At 38.0% G+C, this 27,814-nt stretch overlaps 2 long non-coding RNA genes across 17 annotated transcripts; one reads left to right on the top strand and one right to left on the bottom strand.

Moving 5' to 3' along the window:
• Positions 1–22: 22 nt before the first annotated feature.
• Positions 23–27,814, top strand: LOC136098298 (uncharacterized). 15 transcript variants are annotated; one of them, XR_011737435.1, is made up of 11 exons: positions 23–473; positions 1,991–2,148; positions 8,168–8,320; positions 9,483–12,123; positions 14,444–14,691; positions 17,421–17,469; positions 19,493–19,608; positions 21,163–22,966; positions 24,195–24,606; positions 25,651–25,742; positions 27,011–27,814. It is a non-coding gene; the product is annotated as an uncharacterized lncRNA (long non-coding RNA). The 15 variants fall into 15 exon arrangements; XR_011737433.1 differs by having other exon boundaries at positions 24,195–24,721; XR_011737432.1 differs by having other exon boundaries at positions 25–473; positions 24,195–24,323; positions 24,472–25,742.
• On the bottom strand, positions 9,596–21,742 carry LOC139827160 (uncharacterized). 2 transcript variants are annotated; one of them, XR_011737436.1, is made up of 5 exons: positions 21,636–21,742; positions 17,601–17,747; positions 13,664–13,788; positions 10,503–10,676; positions 9,596–9,712 (listed from the first exon to the last, which is right to left on the bottom strand). It is a non-coding gene; the product is annotated as an uncharacterized lncRNA (long non-coding RNA). The 2 variants fall into 2 exon arrangements; XR_011737437.1 differs by lacking the exon at positions 21,636–21,742 and adding an exon at positions 21,520–21,565.

Raw genomic sequence — 27,814 nt, 5'->3', positions numbered from 1 at the left:
ATGGAAAGGGGGAGGGGGGAAAGGCGAGCCGCCCCGTTCCGTGCTGTGATTGGTCGCGCGTTGCCAGCACAGGAGCCAATGGGAGGCCGGTATTTACGGTGCTCGTCACCAGTCGCTTGGGGACGCTTGTCTTCGCGGTGGCGCACGTCCATAGGCTCCCCCCTCCCCCACTAAGCTGCGCGCCCCGTCCTGGGCCTGGCCCGGACCGCCGGTGGCAGGTGGCTGCTCGTCTCCCGTGTGCTGTTGTGGAAAGAAGATAGGACCAGGCTCTCGCCCTGAAGGAATGGGCGGGGCGAAGCAAACCCCCGAGTGACAGGCGGGGGGTAGGGGCCGGCCACGAGGGAGGAGCAGCAGCAGCGCCGGAGGGCGAAGTGGGACACGCACTTCTCAGGCCCGGTTTTTTAAAAGTTGTGGGAAGGTGCCCGTCGCCCGTCCGTAATTACGCTGCTTTCACCAGGCCTCGTAATTTTATGGTGTGTTCGCCCATCTCTGACAAGCAGGGACAAGGTGGGGAGGGAGGCGACATCTTCTCATACCCTGCTTCTAAGTCGGGCCTCTCACACCGGGGCTCAGAAAGTGGCACCACCCTCTGCGAGAGAAGAGACTTCAGGCTTTGATGTTGCCGATGCTCTGAGAGATGACACAATTTGAAAAGCTACAGGGAGGAAGAGATCCCGGGGAAAGCTCAGAGAGATATTTGGTAAAGGAGGAAGGACTGTGGAAAAGGCAGGAGCATGTGAAGGTCGGGACAGCCTGGGGCATTGGTGCAGGCTGGTGAAGACTGGGGTGATCAAGAGTCATGGGTCATTCTGAGCCATGGTCTTAAATGAGGTTTCTAAGGCATTGTCTCAGGTTTGGTTTGTCAACGGGGGCTGGAGGAATGGTGTGAGATCTAGGGAGCCAGTGGGGAAAGCAGGCTGTTGCTGGTGTTTTGAAGAATTAGAAGTACACAGGTGTCAGGACTTGCAGCAGCTTGGCTAATCAGTTTTCCATTAAGGAAAGGAATGAGAAACACCAGAGATCAGTATCACAGAATGAATGATATTCTCACTTGTGGAACAGCAAGTTCTTATTCACCAAATGATCAGGCAAAAACTATAGTGTTTATGGGTTTCACACTACCGGGTATGAAAACCTGAAGATCTAGAGCGGATGCTACAATAAAATCAGCAATTTAGGTAACTTGATGATATTTACAATGATAATTTAATCTGGAGTACTTTAAGCATTCAGAGTTTTGTGAAATGCAGCTGAGGCATAAAGTTTTGAGCTTTAGCCAAAGTTTAAGTACTGGTGGAACAGGATTTCTAAGTTATAGCCCTGAGAAATGGAGTACATAAAAATGTAGCTGGTAAGAGGCCGGGAGCAAGTATGACTCTTGGGGGCCAGAATTAGTTAATACCTGCAGCACGCAATGGTTGTAGATGGGAACATCTGAGGTGGAGATAATTGGCAACACAAGGGAGAGAGTTTCTGCTAGGCTATCACTAAGAAATATTTTGTCTTTTGTTAGTAGCAGTGAGGGATTCAAATAGTCCTACAAATTGCCATACTGTTACAGCTGTATATGGTGCACCTTTGCATGAGGGAAATGTAGGAGAAACAAATAAATTCCATTTTTACATTGAAATATGCTTTACCCTCAGATAGTAAACTTAAATAATTTCTGCTGGCTTTGAGTGTTGATTTTTTTTTTCTATTAAGAATTTTTAGATAGATATAATAAGTGTTTATAATTAACTGCCTATTGGATGTATGAAGGTTTCCTGGTTCTCATTCCCTCTTTCCATCACATCCTAGATCTTCTCATGCATGACCAACACGTACTCATTACCTGTCAGATAAGGTGCACTTAATCAGTATTCATCCTGGACAGAAGTTATGGCCCTATTTTGCTTATTTATTTTTAAGACAATTTTTCAGATAGCTTTTTACCTTGTAAATTATCATGTTATGTGCTTGAGTTGATAACATTTTTTTCCATTTACAGTGGACATGGACATCCAATTAGGAAGGTCATTCTGCCATCTTCTCTCAGAGCTGAAAAGAAACTTAAGCATTCCAGTCTAGCAGAAAATTCTACTCAAGCATGTATGATTCTCCAAATCTGCTCTAACTCCTGTCATCCACTGTCAAACCAGAAGTAAGGTACATATTTTCTCTTGCAGTATGTAACTTCTGCGTCTTGATGTTGTCACATTATTTTAAACTTGAGATGTGCATAATTTGGGCATGTTTTCTTTTTATATGTTCTTCCTTATTGAAAATTTCCGTCATCTTTTTTTATGCTAATGATATAGGAACAAAAAGTTGTCCTCAAAAATATGGTAGCACCAGAGTTTTCAGAGTTAATGGTAGATGCTGTTTCTGTTTTGTTATTCTCATCAGAGGGATAATACATAGACAATGTAGCACAGTCATTAGAAACTAAAAGTGTTGGAGCTGAAGAACTTCAGCTGAAGAATGGAACAAAGAGTTTCACCGAGAGCAGCCATTAGTTGAATGAGAAGAATTCTTTGCTTTCTGAACTTATTCTTAGTCCAGGGTTTAGGCTGATACAGAGATCAGAAGCTGGTGCTTTCTATCTATTCCACAAAATAATTTTAAAAAGTCTTCATACTGAGACTACACTTAATGCTCATATACTTTTAATTTATGTTTAAAGCTTACAACTTTTGGTGATTCTTTGTGTAACAACCTGTTTCTCATTTGTTCTACATGAAACTTTTTTTTTCTGGTTTCCACATTTATTAGGCTTCCTTCCCCCAGTCTAATCTCATTCTATTCTTGTGTTTCATCTTTAATTATCAAGCATTTTAAAATTATAGTTGATTTACTGTGTCTAGGATTCTGTGACTAGGGTTACTATGACTAGGGTTCTAGTAAATGGGGTTATGACGGGCTGGTGAGCAGTCACAAGAGGGGTTCCGCAGGGATCCACCGTAGGGCTGGCACTCTTCAGTGTCTTTATAAATGACTTAGACTCAGGACTTGAGGGATTGCTTAGTAAGTTTGCTGATGGCACATAATTGGGAAGATCTGTCGGCACTCTTGAGGGCAGAGAGGCCCTGCAGAGGGATCTGGACAAATTGGAGAACTTGGCAATCACCAACCGCATGAAGTTCAACAAGAGCAAGTGCCGGATTTTGCACGTGGGCCACAGCAACCTTGGCTGTACATACAGACTGGGGGACAAAATGCTGGAAAGCAGCTCTGTGGAGAGGGATCTGGGGGTTCTGGTCAATGGTAAGTTCAACATGAGCCAACAGTGTCCTGAGGTGCATCAAACACAGCATTGCCAGCTGGGTGAGGGAGGTGATTGTCCCGCTCTTCTCTGCGCTGGTGAGGCCTCACCTGGAGCACTGTGTACAGTTCTGGGTGCCACAGTATAAAAAAGATATTAAGCTACTGAAGAATGTCCAGAAGAGGGCCACAAAGTTGGTGAAGGGTTTGGAGAGGAAGCCGTATGAGGAGTGAATAAAGTCACTTGGTTTGTTCAGCCTAGAGGAGATCTCATCATGGTCTACAGCTTCCTCACAAGGGGAGGAGGAAGAGTAGGCACTAAACTCTTCTGTGTAGTGACCAATGACAGAACCCAAGGGAATGGCAGGAAGATGTGCCAGGGGAGGTTCAAGTTGGATATTAGGAAAAGGTTCTTCACCCAGAGGGTGGTGGAGCACTGGAACAGGCTCCGCAAGGGAGGCAGTCACGGCTTCAAGCCTGACAGTGTTCAAGAAGAGACTGGACAATGCCCTCAGACACATGGTGTGAACTGTGGGGTTGTCCTATGCAGGAACAGGAGTCGGACTCGATGATCCCTGAGGGTTCCTTCTAACTGAGGACATTCTATGATTCTGTGTCTGTTTTGTATGCCTTTTTATATTGATGCCTACCTGATATTCTTGCCTTCATACAGTATATACATTGAGCTCTTTCTTTGTCTTTTTTTTTTTCGTCATTGCCTTCTTCCTTTTCCTTCATTTTTGGTTGTCTGTCTTTCTTGACAAGCTTTGATAGGTCTGTTTCAAAGGTGTAGAACACAAGCAGGTGCTGTATAAGTAGCAGTTACAGTTTTCAGATAGTGTCCTCTGCTCCCTCCTGTAAATATCACTTCAGGGAATTGGATACAGTGAGCACCTGCTTCACACTGTATCATATGTCAGCATAGGCATAGCCTGCATCAGGAAGAGAACTTCAAAATGGAAAAGTGCTGCAGTGGCTTTCTCCTGTCTTGCAGACTTGGTTTTCCCACATTAGCGTCTTGTCTCAGAGCTAAAAATACTGTACTACTGAGAAAATTATAGGTAACACAAAGGGAAAAGGAATGAAATAACCGCTGGAAAAGAGTTTCTTTTACCCTTAATGTTTGGCCTGCCTATCATACTTCTAAAATGTCTTATTTTTGCATTTTTTGCTCTCAGATATTGGAGTGTACCTTGTATAGCCCTCATCTGTACTCCAGCAGCCATCGTGCCATTTCCAAAGATTTATAGTAAATAGCATTCACAACCCCCCAGAGTGCCAAACCCAAGCTGAGTCCATTTAGTTCATGGACAGCATCAATCCACTCACCGTTAAGCTGTAATGGGCTGGTCTGACTACACAGTCACATATCACATCAGAACCCACACTTCTGATGAACAGCAAAACAACAAGCTGGCTCCGTAGGCTGTTGATATGGACCTCTGAAACCAACTATGCAGCTGCTCTACTTTCAGGTGTGGCTTGGCTCTGGAAGTAGTTTAGTCACATTTGTATAGTGTTGCTTTGACAGGTGAAACTTGAAAGATTTCACCTGTGAGACTAGTAAGATCTACATATGCAAGCTCTAGCATCTCTTCATTTTTGGCAATTTGGGTAAACAAACCCAGCATAACTGTGATAAATAAAAGTGATTGTATTTTGATCAAGCTTTAGATCAAAATAATGTTTCCCAAAAGCTTCAGAGCTAGTTGAATAAAAAGGCATCTTTAAAAGGAGTAAATCATCATTTACTCCAGGCCGCGTCTATATGCCAGGTTACTTCATAGAGTACTCCTACTGGTCTTTCAGACTTAGTTACCACTTTAATTTTCTTTTAAAACTGCATTCTCTGTTCCTCTCCCACCCCCTTCAGAGAGGCAAGTGGTACTGTAACCTTGCGAAGACATTTATAATTTTTAGAAATAGAGATTTTCTTTGCTGTAGGTTTTTAAATACACTCTTCTCAGACATGAATTGCATTAAGCAATTGAACAGCGCTACACATGCTGTGGATCATGATCATGCTTCTCTGAAGCACACATAAAATGTGTTAGGGTTTGAGTCACATACATTTGTTTGGTATGGCTGTAATCTGTCCATGCATCCCACTGCTCTTGCCCTATTTAAGTGATTGCAGCTCTTATCTGCTTTATCAGAGGAAATGTGATACAGTAGTAGCAGAAAGTTCTTCTTTTGTTGGCCTGAGTAAGCAGGAATAGCAGTGATAATTACCAAAAGTCATATAGCTGCATAGGTCTGGTTAGGAGAGAGCAGGAAGCTTTTTTCCCTTGCCATGAACTCCTCTGCTAGGGTGGTGTTAGCACTCTCAGGCTCCCTGGAGCAGTCATGTTGGGGATGCTCCTGGCTGCGGGCAAAGGATGGCATAGAGCCAGAAGTATGATTTTTAGCTCCTGGAACATAAGCTATGCTCAGTTCATTCTTTAAAACATTGAAAGCACATGCTAGAAAAAAAAAAAAAAAAGTATATATTTTTATCTTAAAGATGAAAATGACTGAAATAAAATGAAAAATTAAATGGAATCTGTGGCCACAGATATTGGCCTCAAGGATGTGTCTCATGATCAGCTCTCTGGCCTTCTTCAAATTGCTTTTCCAATTTAGTGCTTGTGCCTTCACCTTTTTTTTTCTTCTGTGAAGAGCAAGCCTGAGGTAGTAGCAATGGAAGGGTTCCAGTGGCCTGTAGTCACTAATAAGTGTATAACCAAATGTTTTTCAGAAACATAGCAAACTGATCACATCTAGATGTTTGATGTACTGTTAAATCTAGTTGTGCAATCAAATGTTAAAAAATATTTTAGAATTTGGTACCAAGACAAGTATGTGTCTTTTAGATTTAATGTGTAGAAATAGCCTGTTAATCTGTAATGATATTTTACAAAAAATAGGGTATATTAAGCCATTCTTCTCTTTCAAAAGGTTATGGATACCTACTTCCATAACTTTCTTTTTTCCATGACGGGAAAATAAATGTCTTCCTTCAGTGTTTCTTGTTTCAACCACTTGTAATTTGAGGTACATTAGGATACAAAATGAATGTGCCCTCAGAAAGTACCATGTGTTATCAGCTCTGTCCTACTCATTGATTGTAAACTGTAAGCATAAGATGTTCTCCATGGAAATATGTTGATTTGTCTCTGGCTGTAGCTGACAGTGAGTCAACAACAGACTCTTATGTCATCTTTTTCTTAAATAAATAGGGTGTTTTGCTAAATTTATAATGCCCTTTTTTTAGAAGCAACACAGTGCTTCGAACTGAGAAAAATTATATGCCACCATGAGTAATAGTTTGAAGCCAAACAGTCTATGAGCTTCCCTTGAATGAGTCATATTGAAAGGAAGTTACTGTATTTTGAATCTTAAATAATAGGAAAAAAATATTCTGAAATTAATATATGTTGGCAATTTGCCTGCAGGTTTGCCTGATTTTGTTAATCAGACATGGAACAATATGTAGTTTAATTTATATGAATTGACATTTAACTTACAGAGTGTCTTTTCTGCTTATGCGCTGATAATACACTATCATTGGTCCTCTTACTCATAGTCAGCTGAACTATGTGCAATAATTTCAGAGGTTTTTAAGACTAACCATTTACTCAGAGTGATAATCTATTAGGTATCTGTTTCTTACATGCTGTTTTCTATCTTTAAGTGGGGAAGATGATGAAAGATATCTGCATGTTGAAAATATGTCAAAAATCCAAATGTCTCTAGTTTCACTTCTAACACATATAATGTTTTGGAAAAGTGAGAAGGTTAACTTTATGTGATTTTTTTTTCTTATGAGAATTTAAATCTCTTAATCAGTTGGATTGAGTTGTTATATATATTAATTTAGTTGTCTTTTACGGTGTATAAAACCATCCTTTACCAACAGGGTACCAAAAAGACAAGGAAACAATCATTTATTGTATGGAGATCACTAAAATTAATGTAGTATTTTTTTAAAGTTCAACATATAATATTATATATTTTAAGTAATTTTTATGAGAAATGGAGAAAGAATATATTAGGTCCAACAGAACTTACCAGAATATTTTAGATTTATGTTGAGCATGCAGATTGCTTTTTAAAGGTCTTCTAACAGAACACAATCTTTTCTTTTAGCCTCCTCCAAACTCTTCATGCGTTCCAAAAAAAAAAACCAATTGATATTTTTCTCCTAATTTGACAGAGGTTTTGCACTTTGTTTTTCTTGTGTTTTGCTTTTTGAATGATGTAGTTGACTGTTATTAAGTCTTTACTGTATGTGCAGATGGCTGGGGCAGTAAAAGTGAAACTTCATAACTGTGTCTGAGGAGAGCATTATTTAATAAATTATATGAAATGGGATTGTTAGGTGACATGTAAAGGATCTCTGGAACAGATCTGTTGTCAACCATTTAATTAGAGTGCTTTCCTAGAATCCTTTATCTGTGATTATACATCACATCTTTAGGTAAATAGTACAAGAAATTAAATGGCCTGAATAGTCTCCTCCTTTTTATTCCTCCGTCTCTTGGAACAATGGTTAGAAAGTAAAAAATTATGAGACCTTAGGTAGGTAAGGTAACCTGAAATCAGTTAATTGAATGGAACAATATGCGTATTAGTGAGCTATGTGCAAGTAGCAAGCATTGGGTTAGTTTCACAATTTTATGGCATGTAATGGTAGGTAGGAGATTTAGTGAAGAGTGAATGAAAGAAGATGGATGCAAGAAAAAGGCAGGAAACAAAGGATGAGACGAAAAATGGTATGACAAGAAACAGGCCTGAGATGTTACAGAAAGTTGCAGAAAATAGCTAATGAGAGCAGTGCAAAACAAAGCTCAAGGTTTGTTTGGTTTTTTTTCCCATTTTGACTACACAAATCTCTCTGTCCTTTTTCTGCTAATACTAACTGCAATATACTTTCTGCCTTCAGCTGTTCTCATACAAAGCCATATAGATTGGAGCACAGTTAGACCCTAGTATCTGCATCATGGAGAAAGTGTCACTAGCCCATTTTGGAAAGGTTCTGAAAAGCAAGAGTGGCTAAGAAGGAAAAGGAAGCAAAAAGATAGCAAAGACAAATCTTGTAAGTGAAGTATGCTGATACTGAGAGTGATAGACTTGGGCTCCTCCATGCATACCTATTTGTGTGATATGCTGAGTGCTTTCACGTGCCTCACTTCTAAGAGATATTAACTTTTGACAGGAATAGCGGCTGCAGAGTACCAGGAAGCAGCAAGAGCAGTACTCTAAGGTTAAAGGCAAACCAGGAGCTGCGAGCAGCCGCAGCACAGGATGAGCAGTGTCCTCATTGCCAGGGCACAGTCCAATAGTACCTGAGCTGGATAAACAAAACAGAGTGGCAACAAATCTATGAACAGTCCAGGGATCATAAGGCAAAAGCAAGGCAACAAGCCAGATTAAGTTGAATCCAGGAAATCCAAACAATGCAGGAATGAGAATGGGAGGTACACCTACAGCATAGAGCAACCCGAGGCTAAATGGGTCTTCTGGGGGCATAGGCAGGGGTTGTGAGTGGAGGTCTCAGGTGGGGAGCTCATCAGGGCCATTACAGCACTCAGCGCTGACATGGAGTTTTTCAACTGATCAAGCCCAAATGGAGCTCTTTCATGACATAAATTGGCAGGCCAAACTTCGCAGTAAATACGTGAGTGCAGAGTATAATATCCAGATTAAGATTATACTGATTAGTCATGTTTAAAGTACATCAAGTTAAAAAGTTTCTGATTTTTTCAGATGACCCTAGGTAGGCATTAGGTCTCTTGTAGAAAATATATGGCTAAATGTTGTGATAAGAAACAGGCGTGTTCTATTTCTCAGTTGTTCTATTTGGCCTAATGGATGTATCTTACTATGCAAGACTAGGACAAGTAAGCAGACCAGTTATTGTGTTAAGTCTTGAATAAATGCCAAAGGTCAATGTTTTGCCCTTACTACATATTGGTAATAGTGGAAGATGTTGTTAAAGCCAACTTGTTCTTGCGTGCAACTACAGGACTGAGCATTGTATACTCCAGAAGGTATGAATAAGTTCCCAAGTCTCAACCCTTTAAATAATGTGAAAGATTGTTTCATCCTGATACCTGGCAGTTCTCAATTTTCTACTAACTCAAATAAAAAAAAAAAAACAAATAATCAAACAGTTGGCAACGAAACACCTCTGTATTTTCATAGAGATTGAATGCCTTTAACTGTTTTACTCAATTTCTTTCAATTTTTTCATGCAGTTACATGAAAGGAAAAAAAAATCCATTGAAGAAAACTCAGGTATGAGAGAGGCAGATTTATTTAATTGTTTTTTATATAGTGTGAAAATTACTCTGCTAAAGTCTGCAACATATCAAGTAAAATAATAGCCTGAAATCAATGGGACTGCATGCAATTGTGAGGGTAGGTCTATGTGCCATTTCTTCTTGTATGTTGAGCCTTTTAGTAGCATGACAGTCTTCATCAGACTCTGAGATAGAAAAGTATAAATGTATTCAGTCAACATTATGCTATACATAACAGCAATGGTGGAGTCTGATCCTGGAACCATTAAAATCTCATTGTATTAAAGAAAAATAATGCAATTATTTAGCTTATATGTTAAGTTTGCCTCTGTATGACTTATCACCCCTCTACTCAAGCAGGCAAAAATGCAAGGATAATACAAACATTTTTCCTCCACCGATAAATGAATTGTGTTTCATTGATTTGCTCTGCTTTTTCTTTGTATATTCTGGGATATGATCAGTCAGAAGCTTCAGTTGTGAAAATGTTTTACAATGTGTAGGCAACAATATTAGAGAATGCCCACTAATTAGTTCTGTTTACTTTCCTGGTTTTGAAGTCTGTATCTAGCTATTTTTTAGGTGTGTCAGTGCTTCACATAACTATTTCTTATTGAAAAGGCAGAACTCGAAGCATACTCTAGATTACAGACAAATCTATCTGTGGCAGGTAAACATGCATATTTAGATTGTGCCAGCATCAACTTAGATCAATGAACAAGGTTTACACTTAAATCGCGCTTTGGCTTTGAAGTAGTCAGTAATTGCAGTGCCCTGCTGATTTAACATTTGTTCTCTAGAAGGAAGGCTTGTACTGCAGAATGGGAAATGAAGCTCAAGAACTTTCCTTTCTATAAGAAAGTAACTGATACTTTTTCTCAATGTATTTTAATTCACCCGAATAAAACCACTTGTATTTTTGGCATAAAACAGCAAACTTGTACCCATAATGAAGGCAAAAGTAGTGATTAATACCTATGAAAAGAACAGCATCCAAGTGGTTTCAAGTCTCTGGTGCAGTAGAAGCTACCACAAGCTACCCAGCATGGAAGATATTTACATGCTTTTAGCACGTAGCTAAAACATGTATGACACATGAAATTGTTTGATATCCAACTGGATTCACGGGTTTTCTTCATACACATCTGTCTAAAGGGTAAAATTACACATATATATTAAAAATAGATATATCAAACAAACATACAAAAAGCCCACACAGCGAAGGCTATTTGATCACACTCAACTTTGTTTGTATGCATCTTTTAACATTAAAAAAAACTGTGTGAAGGCTACTGCATAGCACTTCATATATTTTATGTTGCCAGAATCTCTAGAATGATATTTAGGAATATAAAAGAAAAAGGAATTGCAGTAATTTCCTGAACCTCAACTACAACAAGAAGAGGGTAGAAGCATGTTATTTTCTGGAATAATTCACTAGAAACAGATTTTAGAAAGATACAATGAAAGATGCATCGTAGGCATCTAAGAGCTATTCTGAATGATTTTACAAACGGCACACTTTCTTAGATTCTAGTTTAGGTTTTTTTCTGTTATGACACACAAACAGCTTTAGACATTGTTCAGTCCAACTTTGTCCCAGATCCTTAAAAATTTCTTTGCATTTTCTTGCTTAGAACATTTGGACCCTTTAGACCCTGACTGTCAGGGTAGCTTCAGTTTGATGTGTAATGTGAGTGTGCTGGCTGCTGTTAAAATATCATCTAGCCAAGTGACCCTGAGGCTTTTTTCATGGCCTTTCATTTGGTACTATCTTTACCATCACTGACATTAATAAAGTCAATATAGTACCTTTATTTATTCTGATTTCCTACCCTGCAGCAAGGAGGGATCATTCCAGAAGATAACAGTAGCTCTTCTTTACTCTGGTAATTAAGTGTAAAAAAAGTGTTACAGAACCTTCATTTAATTCATTTACTAACCCCCTTCAATCATTAGAATTCATTTATATTATCACAGGCTAATCAGTTTTCTGCAACAGAAATAAACGGACTATGTGGTTGTAGTGTTTGTGTGGCTTTTTAAAACTAATTTAGCTGTTGCAGAAGAACGACTCCATTCATTGCAATCAGAACTTGGGAATCAAAACACAGCCAGATAGTGAGAGTGCAGACTGTAATAAGTACTTGATTTGTGAGAAAGAGCTGCAGGGGACTGTAATGTCTGGAGACATTCGTAGTTAGAGGATGAAATATGCGTTTCATTTCACGAAAAGACAGGACATGGAAACACATAAAGGTGAGGACCCAGCATTATAATAATGCCAATTGCCTTTTTAGTGAGATGTGATGTAAACCTTCCAGCATGCTAGGATGTAAATCTGAACATCTATAACCAGTTTCCAAAATCTCAAACCAACTTATGCAATATCTACATTTTATCTGAAGCCATAAAATCTTATTAAATATAAATATATATATTAAAAAAATCTAATGCTGGTAATCTTCTTCTTTTTCATTGATGGGTTAAGTGCCCTGTAAATATTCTTAGGGTTATTCCTGTGTACTTTTTTCTTTTTTTTTTCTTGGTAGCGATCATGGGATCAATAACGTCCAAAGGTGGTGTTGTTGCAAAGGTCAGTAACATCCAAAATCTTTGTTACTTCCTCTGCCTCATAATACAGTGTAAATTCTTTGGGTACAGGGAGTGTCATTATATTGTTTTATTATTGCATCTCAACTATCATAATGCTCTGTTTTAATAGATCAAATAGCTTCTGACCTGATATTGATGTAGTAATCCTTCTGCTGATGACTTTTCTCATTTTGCAAGAGTTGCTTTCAGAAACACAGTCATTGGTTAGCACAGAGGGAGGAGGGACATATGTTGCACTACTCCTAATTTTACTAGTTTTCAATGGGACCTTGGATTTGTCTTAAAAATCTCTGGAGCACCGTAATTATGTAATCACTGTATTGAGGAAAGTTTATTATATTGCTGCAGAGAGATTTATGTTTAGTCAGCATTCTACTGTTGTTTCTCTTTCTATCTGGCACATTCATTTTCACCAAAGAGATTGATTTCTTTAGCTTATTTTTAGATTATTTTTCTTCATAGTGTAATTACTAGAACAGCATTGTAATGCTAGCAAAATACAAATGCTCCCAGGCCTGAAACACTGCAAAATGGCTGGAAAGAACCTAAACTAAATGGGTGATATGAATTTGATGGGGTTTCTTCCTCTGTGAGACAGAAGATTGGCTCTGTTTCTCTAAAAGGACTTGGATCTACCAATCAATTCATATGAGTAAACACTTTTACTCATAGAGAAAATAAAGGACTAGGGCATTCGTTACTTCTGCCCACTCTTCTTATATTTAATACCAAAGGCTTTAATGGAAGTTGAAGGATAATTTTAATACAATTAAATAACACTGAAGTAATGATACTTTTTGTTCCCATAGCTTTTCAATGTAAAGATAATTATCTTCCCAGATCTCTGTAGAATAGGCAAGTATCGTCATTATCCTTATTTTATAGAGAGTACAATGAAGCACAGCAAGGTTAAACAAATTTATCAGAATTAGAAGAAAAATAAGAATAAAACCAAGAATAGTACTCTAATTTCTTGACATCTTGTTCTGTTCTGTTTTCACAAGATCAGCCTTTATTAAGTTGTCATCTGAAGCACCTTTAACAGGTTATATACCCATGGAGAATTTAAATGAGAGGCTTCTAAAGTTCATTTAGGAGATGAAGTATCAAGACAGGGATATAAAAAGCATTGCATAATGATGAATTTTTGCCAGGTATACACAGTTGAAGTCCCTGTAATGCTGCTTTGGTGTATGTGAATTGCCTGTGGACTTCCTTTTTATAACTGCAGCACTCATCAAAACAAAGCTAAAAATGTGATTATATAGGAGATATGGCCAGCTTGTGGTACTGTGAGGTTCCTCTGAGCAGAATGTTTCCTGCTACTGTAAAGACCCCAAAATACTGGAGATGTCCTCTGGTAGCTTTTGTACCGCAAGCCTTATATTTTTTTCAACACGAAGGGGAATGATCTATAATTCCTGACATGCAGGGACAGAACTCTTTGCTATTATTTGGGCCCTTTTTTCTTGTTTGTGTCTGATTATGGGAAGTTGAGCAAAATGGATATGGATACCCACCTTTTGTTTTGTTTTGTTTTCGTTCTTCAATAGATCTTACCAGATTTTGGAGACTTAAAGGTGAAGTCATTAGAAACAAAAGAGTGTCCTGAGGAAATCATATGATAGATATCCACTTAAGGCAGCTTTAAAAGAAAAATCAGAATCAACACTTAAACTCAGTATTTTTTCTGTGGGAAAAAGAAAATATACTTTAATATTAAAATGTATAAGCAATAGACCAAATGGGTTTCCTGAAGTGAGTAAAAAATTACAATCCTGACATTTCTATTTAGATTTGTCTTTAGGTGGATGACATTTGGATGAGTTCAAGAGCTGTTTACATGATTTTTTGCAAATATCTTCTACAGCAAAATTTAGCTACTTTCATCAGGCATCACTGCCAGTTGCCAGGAAAGTGTCAGAATTCTTCTCAGTAAATCTGTTTCTACAAATTTGTCCCAGGTAGAAAAAACAGTTTTGCAAAGAAAATGAGTCTTCTGACTAAAGGGGGAAAAAAGAGAGAGAGAAATCTAGTTATTTAGAAAGAAAACCCTAAAAAAACCTTATCGCTAAAGACTATTTAATTTCATCTTTCTCCCTTGTTAAAGAATATTATTTGTGTCGTTGTAGTAAGTTCTACTGATTACTGATCTAATAATTGGTTAAAAATTGCTTTACAACCTCTAAAATATTTTTCTAACAGGTGAGGATAAAAAGGTTGTTACACTTTACAAAAGAGCATTTTTTTACATAATTGTTTCTCTCTAATATTTTCACTGTCTATTTTACATCTTATAGGTTAGCAATGTCTGCAGTCCATGCTTAAATAAGCCAGTACAGTTGCATCTCACACAGTGAAAACAATTTTACAAAATCAGTTATTTCTTCAAGTTGGGAGTGCTGCTGATGGGACGTACTGCTGATGGGTGCACCCCATCTCCTGTGGTATGATAGATCAGAACTTCCTTGTGAACGGAGCCTGGAATGCTGGCTCCCCAAAGTGGCAGCAGTAATGAGTATTCTACAAAAATACTAAATTAATTCTGGTAAGACATGAAAATAAATACTGCACCTCTGATAGTATTTGGGCATTGGTTTATTTTGTTTAATTTTTTTCTCTGAGAGGATCAATCCTGGTACTTCAATTTTAGGACTGTAAACAAGGAGTGGTTTTTCCTTATGAGGGGCAGCTAAAGTCACTTGTTTTTTTCAGCCTGGAGGAGACTGAGGCGAGACCTCATAGTGGGTACAGCTTCCTCACAAGGGGAGGGGCAGGTGCTGATCTCTTCTTTTTGGTGACCAATGACAGAACTCGAGGGAATGGCAGGAATATGTGCCAGGGGAGAGGTTTAGGTTGGACATTAGGAAAAGATTCTTCACCCAGAGGGTGATAGCGCACTGGAACAGGCTCCCCAAGGAGACAGTCACAGCTCCAAGCCTGACAGTGTTCAAGAAGAGAGTGGAGAACGCCATCAGACACATGGTATGAACTTCGGGGTTGTCATATGCAGGGACAGGAGTTGGACTTGATCTCATGGGTCCCTTCTAACTCAGGACATCCTATAATTCCAGGATCATCAGTGCTTTCTCAGTACACGTTTGAAAGGTCTCCAAGGCCCTAGTTTGAGGTTCAAAGCAAATAATAAAGGAATTATGATGCTGTGTTTGCATCTCCTTCTTTGTTAAATAAAACACTCTTGGGTAGGTTTTGGGAATGTTTTTTTGAATGTTTTTTGAAGAGAGTTAAGTAAAAGCTTGGTACGGAAGAAGAAAATAATTACAAGCGTAGGCTTTGCTTGGAAAGCTTGTATTTTTTAAGACCCCAATTTCATCACAAAAATATGACACTTTTCTATTGGGATTTTTCATGTTTAACTAATGTAACAGACCTGAGTCCATTTTTTGTTGCAAAACCTCTGTTGCTAAACTAACATCTGTCAGAACCCATGTGTTTTTTTTCCTGCAAACTTATGAAGTAATCTTTTCATTTGGAATGAGCATGGAAGCCATCACACAGAACTTGCAGTTCGAGGGCTACTCAAGCTTGTAAGTCCACTGCTCCAGAGAGTTATTGAAGGTCATTCAGCAGCCCTGTCTGTATGACATGCTAGAATGTGTCACAGATAGGAAGGAGAAATGTGTAGACATTTATCTTTATTTAAAAAGGATTGTGTCTGCAAGCATAATGCCATTAGTTTTCCCTTTCAGGAGTTTCTTAACTAGAGAAATGTCAAAAGGCAAAACCCTAAGGGAACCATTCTGGTATGATTTATCTTTAAAGATAGTGTTCAGGAGAGGCAATACACTTGTTAAAAGGGTAGGTGTTTTAATCTGAAGTGAAAAATGGAAGGCATTCTGTAAAAGACTTGGAAACAAATTCGTCACTTCACACATTAGGCTATCTAGAGGTGAGATTTTGGCACAGCGTTTGAGGATAAATGGTATGTGTATTTGATCAAAGAAGTTTTTGGAGATTGGCTGAATATTAAATATGTAAATATACTCGCCTCAAACGAGTATGTAATTGGCAAGAATGATCAAAGTTTCCTTTCAAATCTCTAAACAGATACCAAGTATGCATTTTCCAGTGTTCAGAATTGTGTATGTATATATATATATATATTTTTTTTTTTTTTTCCAGAGCCTCCTCATCTCTTCTTGGAGAAAAACATCACACTGATAAAGAACACTTATTTTGAAAGGCTGAAAAAGAAACATTTGTTGTGATATATTGATTTTTTTGGAAGCAGCTGATGGTGGCAAAGTCTGCTCCATCACTCAGGAGTCTGACAGCCCTGGCAACAGGCTGGCCAAACTGCATGAATCTGGTTTTTACATTGCTTACATCCCTGTGCTAGCAGCTGTTATCATACTATTAGCCTTCTGTGGTCCTCATGTAATCTCTTGAAACTTACATGGGCTCCATGCTCTGAGACTACCTGCCAAATACTTTAAAAAAAAGAATCATCATCACCTCTCTCTTTTAATTTTCCACCTGGGGGAGAAATAGCTTGATTAGTCTGGATGATGATAGGAAGCTGGAGGAAATCCAATTAGGATTTTTCAGTGTGAAGAGTTTGTTTCATTTATTTCCATTCAGCTGAAGGTAATGAGGTTATGCAGGTCTGATTTCAAAGGGCACAGTTTTGAAATGATGGGTTTTGCTCAGGTACACTATAGCTTTAAATTGGTGATTTTGATGAAGTTGCATAAACTGGAGTATAATGCAGTTTCTTCTCCCAGAGATATGGTGGCTCAGCAGTGAAGATGTGCAGAGATTTTTTTTTCCCCTCTCCCTACTAACGCACACAAGAACAGATCTGCTGAGTAGGAAGTGCTATTTTTACATAATCACTTTTCAAACCAGAGCCTCACTGTAGACATTTTGAAGAGACCAAACTAAGCATCCTAGCAGTTGCTTCTTCTCCAGCTGCAAAACTGCATATCAGAAACTGTAGTGTAGGTCATTTAATAATTTGATAGTCTCCTCTTTGTTCTGCTGTCAACTAGCTGAAGTATTTACTGATAAGTGTTCTTCACATTTCTCGGTTTAACCATCCAGAAATTCCTTGCTTACATACAAACAGCGTATGATTGATAAAAATAGATTTTTGAATTGTAGGTGTATAAGAATAATGTCAATGTGATTATTTTGTTTTGAAAATTCTTTTTAACTTACTGGGATGCATTACTATAAAATCTGGGCATCTAATTTATTATCTCAATCATCCCTTTGAGATAGAGAAATGTTGTTATTCTGATCTTTGTTATTCAGATGAGAAGTGTTTTGCTTAAAGTCGTCCAGGACCCGCATAAAAGAGAAGGTAGCTAAAACCATCTTTCATATCTCATTCTGAATTGTTCAAGTGCTAACAAAGTAGCAAACATGATTAAAGTGTTTGTTTACAGGTTGATGCAGAGGCATCTCTCCCTTGATCATGCTAGTGACTCTTACCCTCACTTCTTTTTTAGACTCCCTCCAACTGCTGCCATTGACCTGCAGTTCCTCATCTTGGCACCAGTGATAGGGGCAGCATATTTTTCCCCATCTGGGTTAGGCTAAACTTCTCTTTTGTTCAGGCTTTGCTATAATCCCTTCTATCTGTTGTTTATCAAAAAGAAAAAATAATGTTAAAAGAAAAGAACAAAAACAAAAAACTCAACAAAACAAAACCAAAAATGAATCGACACATTCATAAATCATAGATCTGAAGATGATGTGGTAACAATAACTATTCAAAACATTTGTTGAAAGCCAACCTTTTGCCTAGAGAGCACAACTTTTTTTTTTTTTATAATAAGTTTATGAAAATTTACCACATACATAGTCTTTCTTTATAGTTTCTGCAGAAGTTTTTAATTAAGAAGATTTGGCTGACCTGAGGCAAATCAACTTCTTTGCATGCCAACTGGGTTACACAGTGTTTGTGATATTCAGTTGACTTTTAAAAAAGTGTCAAAAAAAGCAGTAGGAAATCTAAGGTATTTTTAAGGCTTCCTTCCAACATGAAGCACAAGCTTTTTTTTTTTTTTTTTTTTTTTTTCTTTGAACCCAGAGAACTTTCTCCTTGACTTTGATAGCTCAAATTTCAGAGCACCTGCGTAACCTTTTACAGCAGCATAACATGGGGCTGCAGGGCCCATATCCAGAAACAGACTTTGGGTTGAGTTCTAGTTTGCTGACTTACAAATTTTGTGGATAGAAGTTACTAAACATTAGTCTGCTTAAAGCACGTTTTTATTTGCATTAAAGAGTTTTGCGTCTCAGATACTGGCTGTATTAACATTGGAGTTTGAATTAATATTGCCCCATAGTTTCTCATGAATATATATTTTTCTACTTATCAAGAGAGCTGCGTTCAAGTCCAATTAGCATTTGCATCCCCGCAAAATCCTTTTTGTTTGCAGAGCAGCCTAGATGATACTGAAAGATCATTTCAGGCTTAGCTAGATAAAGATTTTTCCCATCTATGACCAATGAACTGTTTTGTTGAGTTCTGAAGCAAGCAGAAGGAAAACATTCACAAAGTTTCAGTACGTAATTTGTATAAATATGTCTGGGCATTTATCCTTTTATTGGAGACATTTTCCATCTGGTCCACTGAAGCAGAAGTGAACAGTATTTTATATTTAGGACTGGGCTTAAATGCAAACATTGTACTTCCAAATGTTAGATTTCTGATATACACATTATTATAAGCTATTAATTTGCTATGCCAGTATTCCAGCAAGGAAGCAAAACCGCACTGGATGAACAGGCGAGTGCATCCTACTTGGTAACAGTGTTCTGTAAATCACCTTGAAAATTACCCAGTGGACTTGTGATATCCAAGCAAAAGATTTAAGTCACTGCATATCCCTGTCTTGTAAACAAACAAGTAATTATAATGCTTATGTTTGAAGATCTAAAGTTACATACTCATCTGCAAACTGGAAGAGCTGGAATACTTTGTGTGATAAAAAGATCATTGGCTGCTATACTCTTTACACCCTTTTGTAAAAAAACTGTTCTACCGAAGAAATTACATTTATTCTAACTATTTGATGACTTACCTACATTTTAATTTTTTTCTTTTCTTAAATGACAAAGTTTCATCAACAACTTCAATGATAATTTAGTATTTTTTTTTCTAGAAAGAAATGTATTAGTTTACATAGTTTATTCTCTATGCTTTATTTTTAATGTGTTTCAGAAATACAGATGTTTCAAAATTTTTTCTGCTAGGTTGAGTTAAAAAAGGTTCTTTATCCTGATACTTTTTTTTTAAAGACAAAAACTCCATAACGTTTTAGAAAAATTACTAGTATGTTACAATTAAGAAGTATATATTATTTTTTTACCCTTAGTTATGCATCAGTGCATTAGTATGTGAACTCTGCTGCTGATTACTTTCCCTGAAGACCCTACTTCAATCTGAAGAGCAGAAATACAACAGAGTTACCAGCTACCAAGATATTACGTGGTATGAAAAATTTTGTGAGATAACTTCTTTTTGAATCTCAGGGTGGACTATACATGTTTTCATGGCAAAGTTATTGTCATTTATGAAATCAAGGGATCATTAGAAGCGTTACTGAAACCCTCAGACTTTGTAAAACATTAATTCAAACATTAAGCTAATTGCAATAAAAAGCTGCTTTGTGTTTTCCCCAGTCATTGTCTTTCAGTTCTAGTGACTGCATTAATTTTACTTGATTTATGGAAAAATATAACTTATAGATATAAATTTAGAGGCTTTCTACATGTTAAACTCTTTCAAATTAAAAAAAAAAAAAGCGAGAAAGGTTTATTTTTCTAATACATTTTAAAATGACAAATGTACTCCCAGGTCTGCCATATCTTTTTAACTGATGATATCCAAAAAGCTGGCTTCTCAGTTGATGGAATTCAATATTACTTGACGCAAGTAAAGCAAAATCCGTGTAAACGTGGGGCTCTCTAGGAGGAAAAGCTGCAGTGTGTTAGCTAAGCAGTAGGAGAAATGAAAACAAAGCCTACGCAATTAATAGGTTAAAAATAAACATACTCTTCTTTGTTTTCCCGAAGATTCATCTCTTTAGAAGGAAAGATATGTTTACAGTTCAAATAGTTTAGTTTTACCCTTTGTTTACAAGTGAGAGCTAATTAATTTACTGTTTTCCCAGTAGAGAAGCTACTGGAATGAATGAACACTTGAGAAATATCTGGGATATTTCAGTTTGTACTAAGCTTTTTATTAGTTATATAGAATGTCCCAATATCATAAAAAAGCTAAAAGAATTTCCCCTTTTGAATTGTTTATCAATCTACATTTTATCGAAGTATGCAATGCCCTCTGCTGGTGCACATGTTTTATATCAAGTTAAGGTACAAAAAAACTAGGAATTAACAGCTGGCAGTGCATCCTTTCTTCCTCTCTGATTAATAGGTCAATGACAAGGCTATTTTAACTATGTACTGTTTTGATAACTCTTCGGGGAAGTGGTTGAGGTTAGTGGTGAGGCTTTGTTCAGAGCTGCTTCACAGAGGTACAAAGCTCTTGCAGCCCTGCCATGGGCGAGCTGTGCTGTCCTTGGAACAGGTAAAACTCCTGCCAGGGCTGAAGCAGAGTTGAAGTCACATTGTAGTCTGAATTACATTATCATAGGACTAGAAGGAAATCACGTCTTAGTCAGGGTTTAGACCCATGTATCATTATTGTCCAAAGACTAAATAACAAAGGAATTATTTATCCTGATAATATGCATTAGTGGCCTATCTCTAGTATTTTTTCAAAGCTTATCTCAACCTGGACCCAGGTAGCTGAACTGTCCTGTTGCTGCCAGACATACGAATTTTTTTATTATTATTTTTTAAACCTCATTAATGCTTTGTGTGTCTAATACGTTTTCTTAAAAAGAACAGCTGTGAACCTATAGCCATATTCTTTTAGCATAGTTATCAGAACCAGGCAGTGGAAATATTTTACCTCAACAGATATGCACATGGAAAGAAGAGTTACTTAGCTCGTGTTTTGTGAATGTTTTAATTTTTGTAGGAGAGGGGATGAAAAGATGATTGAAAAGATGAATGGAGAATGGGCATAGGCAACCTCTTCTCACTCTCTCCAATCCCATCTAACTGATGGTGTCTGTCTTTGAAAAACAGTAAGTAAAAGTGGTCATGGAAAAGTAAAGAAAAATGTATATGAAGTGGTAACTGGAAACAGACTTCAAGTAAAGGTACTGTCTCTGGACATCTTATTCCTGTGATATTCCAAAAGCCAATTGTTTTTCAGAGGGACAACAGAGATATACCGGACGGATAAACTGATAATTTTTCTTGGCCAAAGTTTTAGAGCATAGTATTTATATATAGCCTTATAAATCTACTAGCTTTGTAACAGAGAACTCACCTTCCTATGTCAAAGGCCATCAGTCTTAGAACTTGCTAACCTTTACATCTAAGACAAAACACAAAGCATTAGTGAGACACAGGAAGAAAAGGAAAAAAGTCCACAACATAACTTACAGGTTCTAGCAGGAGAGAAAGAAGAGAGGATAGATGAGGCTTTTTGAAATTTCAGACGTTGTGTTTTGTTCCATTCCGGCTGTATTTAAATGCTACTGTTGCTGAAAAGTGTTGAGATAATCCAACATAAACCAATCTAGACATTAAAGAAATTTTTGCCTTTGGTTAGATTGTTAGTGACAGTGTTGTTGGTTGCAAAGGGCGGATTGTGAAATCAGGTGAACGATAATAATTCCAAAAGTCCATTTTAACATGACAGAGCTGACTGGCTGCTCATTGTAAATACCAGCTCCATGTAAACAAAAGCAGAAGGGAATTCACTTCATTATCCCCAGCTGTTTTTATTCCTGGAGGTGACACACACACACACACAAAGTGAAAATAAAAAATTAATAAAAGTAACTCTTGCTTGTAAAGTGTCAAACTTGTTTCACCTACACACAATTTTTATTGAAAATTATTAACAAAAAAACAACCAACATTCCAATTGCTTCAAGTTTTACATCCCTTTGACTGAAAACCACTCTATAAATTCAAAAAACAATCTTATTTTAGGTCACGACTGTCCTGTTACTATGAGTACTCTGCTTGTGTCTTTAAGTTTTCTCAAAGAAATTCCTGTGAAAGCCCTGTCTTGGCAGTTAACCTGGGATGTGCTAATTTGGCCAAGAAAGCTACAGTCCATTTTTAAGTGTTTGACTGTATTTCAGTTTTAATGCAGCTCTCGGCCAGAAGAGTTAGTGAAGGTAACTTGCCCCACATAACACATCTTCAGGTATGACAACCAGTTTGTTTTTGTGGGGAGGGAGGCACAAGTTCACTCTGACTGCTCTCAACTGAGTAAAAACTGCATAGCAATGTAAGATGAAGACAAGACTGAGACAATGTGAGTAAGTTCTCACCACCCTCAAGTTACCACGTTCTCTACATGTGGCAATTGAATAGTTATTTCTCATATTTGAGGCTAGCACAATAACCCTGGACTATCCTTTTCTTCCTACTGGAAGCATTTGGTGTTTTTGTACATGTAGGAATCAACATAAGTAAAAAAATGTAATGACTGATCCATCTGATATGTTCTTAAGCCATTAGTTCTGGCTGTTCAAAGGGACAAAGACAGGAGGATCTGGAACTTCCTAAATGGAAATAGCAGCAGTTGTCAAGAGATGTGTTTGAAGGCATTCAGTATCATCTGCTGCAAGAATGACAACCCAGAAATTGAAGACATGTCTTCCAGTGTTATGTCGTTTCATTTGTCATGGCAATCGCAACAGGATCCGAAAAACTTGAAGGCTACTGGGGTGGCAGAACACTGACAGATTTGCTCTATGGTAAATCACTTAGTCAAAACCAGTCCTAATAAACCCTGAAGAGACCAGCTCAGGAAAGGCTGGGGGGAAATGGAAATTCCTGCTGCACACTACGGTTCAAATGAGTAATTGTCATATAGATGCTATTTGTGGCTTACCAACTTCTGGGCCTTGGAACAGGCCATTTATTTTTTTAAAAAACTGGTTGCATTTGTAGGGCATTATGTCCCTGGATAATTTTATTGACAAATATGTGGTTAAACCTGCAGTTTCTCAGACAGTATTGTATTGATTACCTTTCACCTTTTATTATATACTCCTTAAAGACCAAATCACCCAGAGTACATTAAGGCATAAACTGACTTTCAATTGCATGCCTTTTTATTATGCTAGGTACTTTGGAGTAGTGGCATGGCAGTTTGCAGAGTGTGTTTACAGCTTCCCCTGTTATTGTACTTGCATAATATCTAAAAAATAGGGGGAAAAATTCCATTTAGAGATAAGAATTCACTCTACAGAGAAGTTAATTGAAATAAAATGTGATTAAATTAAATGGAGTGAGGTCAGACAATATTGAAACAATAAGTATTTGTTTAAAATAAAAAAGTGTGCAAATCATGTATGTGAAACAAAGAGAATACAAGGTGCAAATTTAACTGAATCGATCCTGAACAAGAACAAAGTACAATGTGAAACAAGAGAATTATAGCTGATGCACAAAACCAAAAAAAGAGGGGGAAACACTCCTCACATAAAAATAGACTCTGTCTTAAAATAGGTTAAGGTCAACCAATCCAAAAGTGACACGAATAAACAGAACCACATATTATACTATATATAGTGGGTTGTACTTTAGTTACAAAACCCGAAATGTAGGAAGAATACATTTCTGTCCTTAGTTTAATATTTTAATTCTTCCCCAGTCCTATCCTTTGCCCCAGCCCGGTTTGTTTTGTATTTCTCAGCTGTTTTTCCTGACCTGTCTCACTTCACATGGGAAGCGATGGCCCTCCTTTACAGGACTTTCAGTTCATCATGAGAGTATGAGAGACATTAGAAGTGCTAATAAATTAAGCATGGACCCAATGATCTGCAAGGGGACATGTTTTGACCAGGGTTAAACTTTCAGGTTCTGCAGCATACTTAGACCAGGGCCATACTTGTGTGGCACCTCAAACTATGCAGGACCTCAGTGAAGATGCAATATGGGTTCCTAGACTGTCTCCCAGGGCTGATATTTCTTTTTCAGCCACTAACTGCACTAGGTTGCTGCAAGTAGCAGGATGGAGGAGGAAGATGAATCATTTGGATTCTGCTCCATGGACTGACTTATCTCTGACACTTACCTCCGAAACAACTGATGCATCATCGCAGAAAGGTAGCCCACACTTCCCACTCATCCTTGTAAACATGCAGTCCAGTGCATCCCAAGCTGATTATGGGTGAGATGATTGAGGATAAATTAATCCCTAAAGACCTTGCTTATGCAGCTCATCATATTGAAAATTATTCTTATTCTCTCATAGTAGCCTCTGGGCAGACCTGCATGACTAATCACAGAAGAAAAACTGCAAAACTTATTGTTCAACTTGTGCTCCTTTGTTGTTTCCCATCTGCTTGGCTCTGTGTAAACAGCACATGCTGATGAATATATGGCTCAGGTGGGTGAGACTAGAAGGTGGCAGAATACCCCAGCAGAGCAAAATGCTTCCTACACTGGAGCTGTTTGGGCCTTGGGAAGACAAAAATCCTAAGTTTTTATTCATTTACCAACAGGTACAGGACTTTTTATTTCCTTTTATATAAAAATATTTACCTCTTGTTGTTGAAAAGCAAAAATAAGTGGTAGAGATAACAGACTAAGACTCTTACCTTTTTCACCCTGTGCACAGGCTGGCTGATTGGCCTAGAAATTCCCTTTTGGTGTCTAAGTCTTGTGCAAAAGCTGTTCCTTGTACCCCAACAGTCCCATCTTGTGTTGACTTGGAAATTGTCCTCTGCCACCCATCCACTCTGACCATGTTACAGGCCAGGGTCCAGTGAGCACTGGTGCCAAAGCCCTGACAAAAATACAGAAAGCACACTGGTGTTTTTTGACCCAGATCAGCATGCCAGAGACATTAATTTTGTTACATAACCACTAGGTGGCAATTTAGCAGTCCTATTCTAAATGTTTAATATATGCAATTTCTCTTTTGCATTAGACACAAACGATGAATGGCAATGTGAATGAAATTCTGGAAAATCTACACTGGCTGTTTCTGCCAAATATAGTGAAGTCTTTCTACTTGCTGCACCCCTGCCAGATGTTAATTAAATTGAGTGCCTCTGAACACCTCAGTGAACACCTTTGGCCAGGTGGCAGGACAGGGAATTATTAATTATCATGGAAAAATAAGAATCATCCTAAATCTTAAATGTACACTTGGTGTTGCAGGCTATATAGGAGTTGTAGCTGTATATGCTGTCAGGAGGCTGACTCTATCCACAGCCATTGCTATATAACCACAAGGTAGCTATCTGCATACAATCAAAGTGAATTTATGTGGCAGCACAGCAAAGGCAGCAGGGGAGCTGCTGTGGCCTTTGTATCTGCCAAATGTGTCTGTGGAGACTCCGCATCCCTCTCTCCCTGCTAACCAAAGAGCAGAAAGATGGTATGAAGCCTTTTCCTAGAAATTAAAAGCTATTTTCCTTATGAACAGCTATTGTAAGGTTGTCTGGCAGGGTTGGATTGCTGCAGAAAGCATTTCGGGTCTGGAAGATTTAAGACTGGCATCCAAACAGAGAGAGAGAGGTGAGCAACTCAAATATATGTGTGTGTGAATGTGTACAGTTATTTTCATTACAAATACTGTATAAGTGATAGGAAAAAATAATCTGTTTGATAATCTATCAAACAAAACACTTAAAAGAGCTACATACAAGAGCAATGTTTTGATTGCATGCCCCTTCACATTTGGGATATTGTTCATTTTAAGTCGCACTCTTTATTGTTGAGGGTTTTTACGCATTTTATTTATCAGTGAAGTGATGCTCAAATGACAGATCCCAGAACTTTTGCAAAAAGTATTCTTAGTAGCATCAATGGTTTTTGATTCAATAAGGAGAGTTACAAAAGTAATTTTTTCCCAGTGATCTCAAGTGACTCACACTAGAAGCAGTGAGCTTTTGATGTGCTGACATTTGTTCCTGTAAAAAAAAACTATTAAAGAGCAATATCATATTGTAAAATTTCATCCTTCAGATGCTAAGAATAGAAGGAAATGGAAGAAAAGAATTGCTTGAAGTCAGAAATCAACAACACAATATGTAGTGCTTCTGTAGCTTCAAAGCAGGCTGACTCAGAAGCTAATGTTTTGGTAGAAAAGGTCAAGAAGAAGATGGTTTATGATTTTCAGTGATCTTTATATTTAAGTGACTCTTAGGTCTCCAATTACGGAGCTGTTACTTGATGCAAAAAAAGTCAACTAGTCTGTTAACAGCAGAAAATATTGCAAGTGAGCACAGACTACAATTGCAGGGTACAGAGAGGTGGGGGGGGGGCGGGCAGAAGAAATAAAATGGATGAAAAATAAGGAAAGGTTTTGTGAAGAGTGCCTGAATCCATAGGAAATATAGAGCGAAGGATGCTGCCAGATAGGAAGAGGAACCAAATTTGCTAATAAATAACTGTATGAATAACAGAGAGACTGATACTGGCTTAGCATTTCTTTTTTCTGAGTTCCCTTTCAATTGTGCCCTTCATCTTTAAAGGAGCTGAGAAGGGGATTCTCCCTTAAGATAAGAATAGCTTAGCATTAAAGAGAGCTAATGTGGAGGTGGGGTGAAGAAGGGAAGGGAGCTGTTTCCAAACCAGCTAGGAGAAAGGAAAACTTAGTTCTTCTTTCATCTGTGCCTTTGGAACTGCACTCTTTTGTATCGTTAATGAATATGAAGCAATCAAGAGGAAAAAACAAGATTTATCGGGACAAGAGGGTTTAAATAGGTCTGACACTGAAGAAGATCTCTAGCTTCCTAAGTCATGGTATTTTTTGTTTTGTTTTGTTTGGGTTTTTTTGACAGCTCAAGACCTTGAAAGTAAGAGGGGTTGCTTTTCATGCTGTGACTGATGAAGAGCTGCTGTTCTCTGCTCTGCTCGCAGCTCTCGGACACTGTTACCCGCTACAAATCCCAGCGCCACCTGCTGCAGAAGTGACTGTACTGAAAGATACTAAAGGATATGACGTTTAGATGTTTTAACGTTGCCATTGCTCGGCAAGTGTTTGGTTCGCATGCTTCAGTGACTATGCCGCTCAACCAGCACCACCCAGCAAGAACCAGTTGGAGGAGCCGCTATGGCCGGCGCAGAGCGCCCCCTGGCGGTTCTCAGGGCTCCTGCGCAAAGCTGCTGCCCGGCCTCTCCTAGGACGATGGACTTCTGCTCTTTGTGCTTTGAAGCATAGAGCACCCCTGCAAATATTTGGTATTATTCAAAGTTCCCCCACCCGCGATGCTCTTTATAGCTTAGGGGGGAAAGAGTCCTAAAATCACTCTCCTGTGGTTTTGCTGAGCAACAAGAGGGAAGCCGAACAGCAGCTGTGAAGCTTCTCTCTGACAAAGGCTTTCCTTATTTGACATTGCTTCTTTACGTTCAGTGGTTGTTAACTACATGTGAAAAGGATCATATTTGAAAATGTTCTTAGAAAAACTCAATTACAAGCATGAAAAGTATTTTCCCTTGTTTATTTCCTGTGTGCAAACTGAGAAGCTTCATGTTCAGTTGATAACCAGTAGCAGTAGGAACCTACTTTCCATAAAAAAGTCTTAAAAAGCCCTTTCATCCCAGAGAGTGTTCTAAAAATAAACATTTTCTTTATTCTGAGGAAA

The sequence above is a fragment of the Patagioenas fasciata genome, chromosome 2 (genome assembly GCF_037038585.1).
Source record: "Patagioenas fasciata isolate bPatFas1 chromosome 2, bPatFas1.hap1, whole genome shotgun sequence".
Taxonomy (NCBI): domain Eukaryota; kingdom Metazoa; phylum Chordata; class Aves; order Columbiformes; family Columbidae; genus Patagioenas; species Patagioenas fasciata.
Note: the sequence above shows the minus strand (reverse complement) of the source record. Positions and strands in the feature narration are given on the sequence as shown.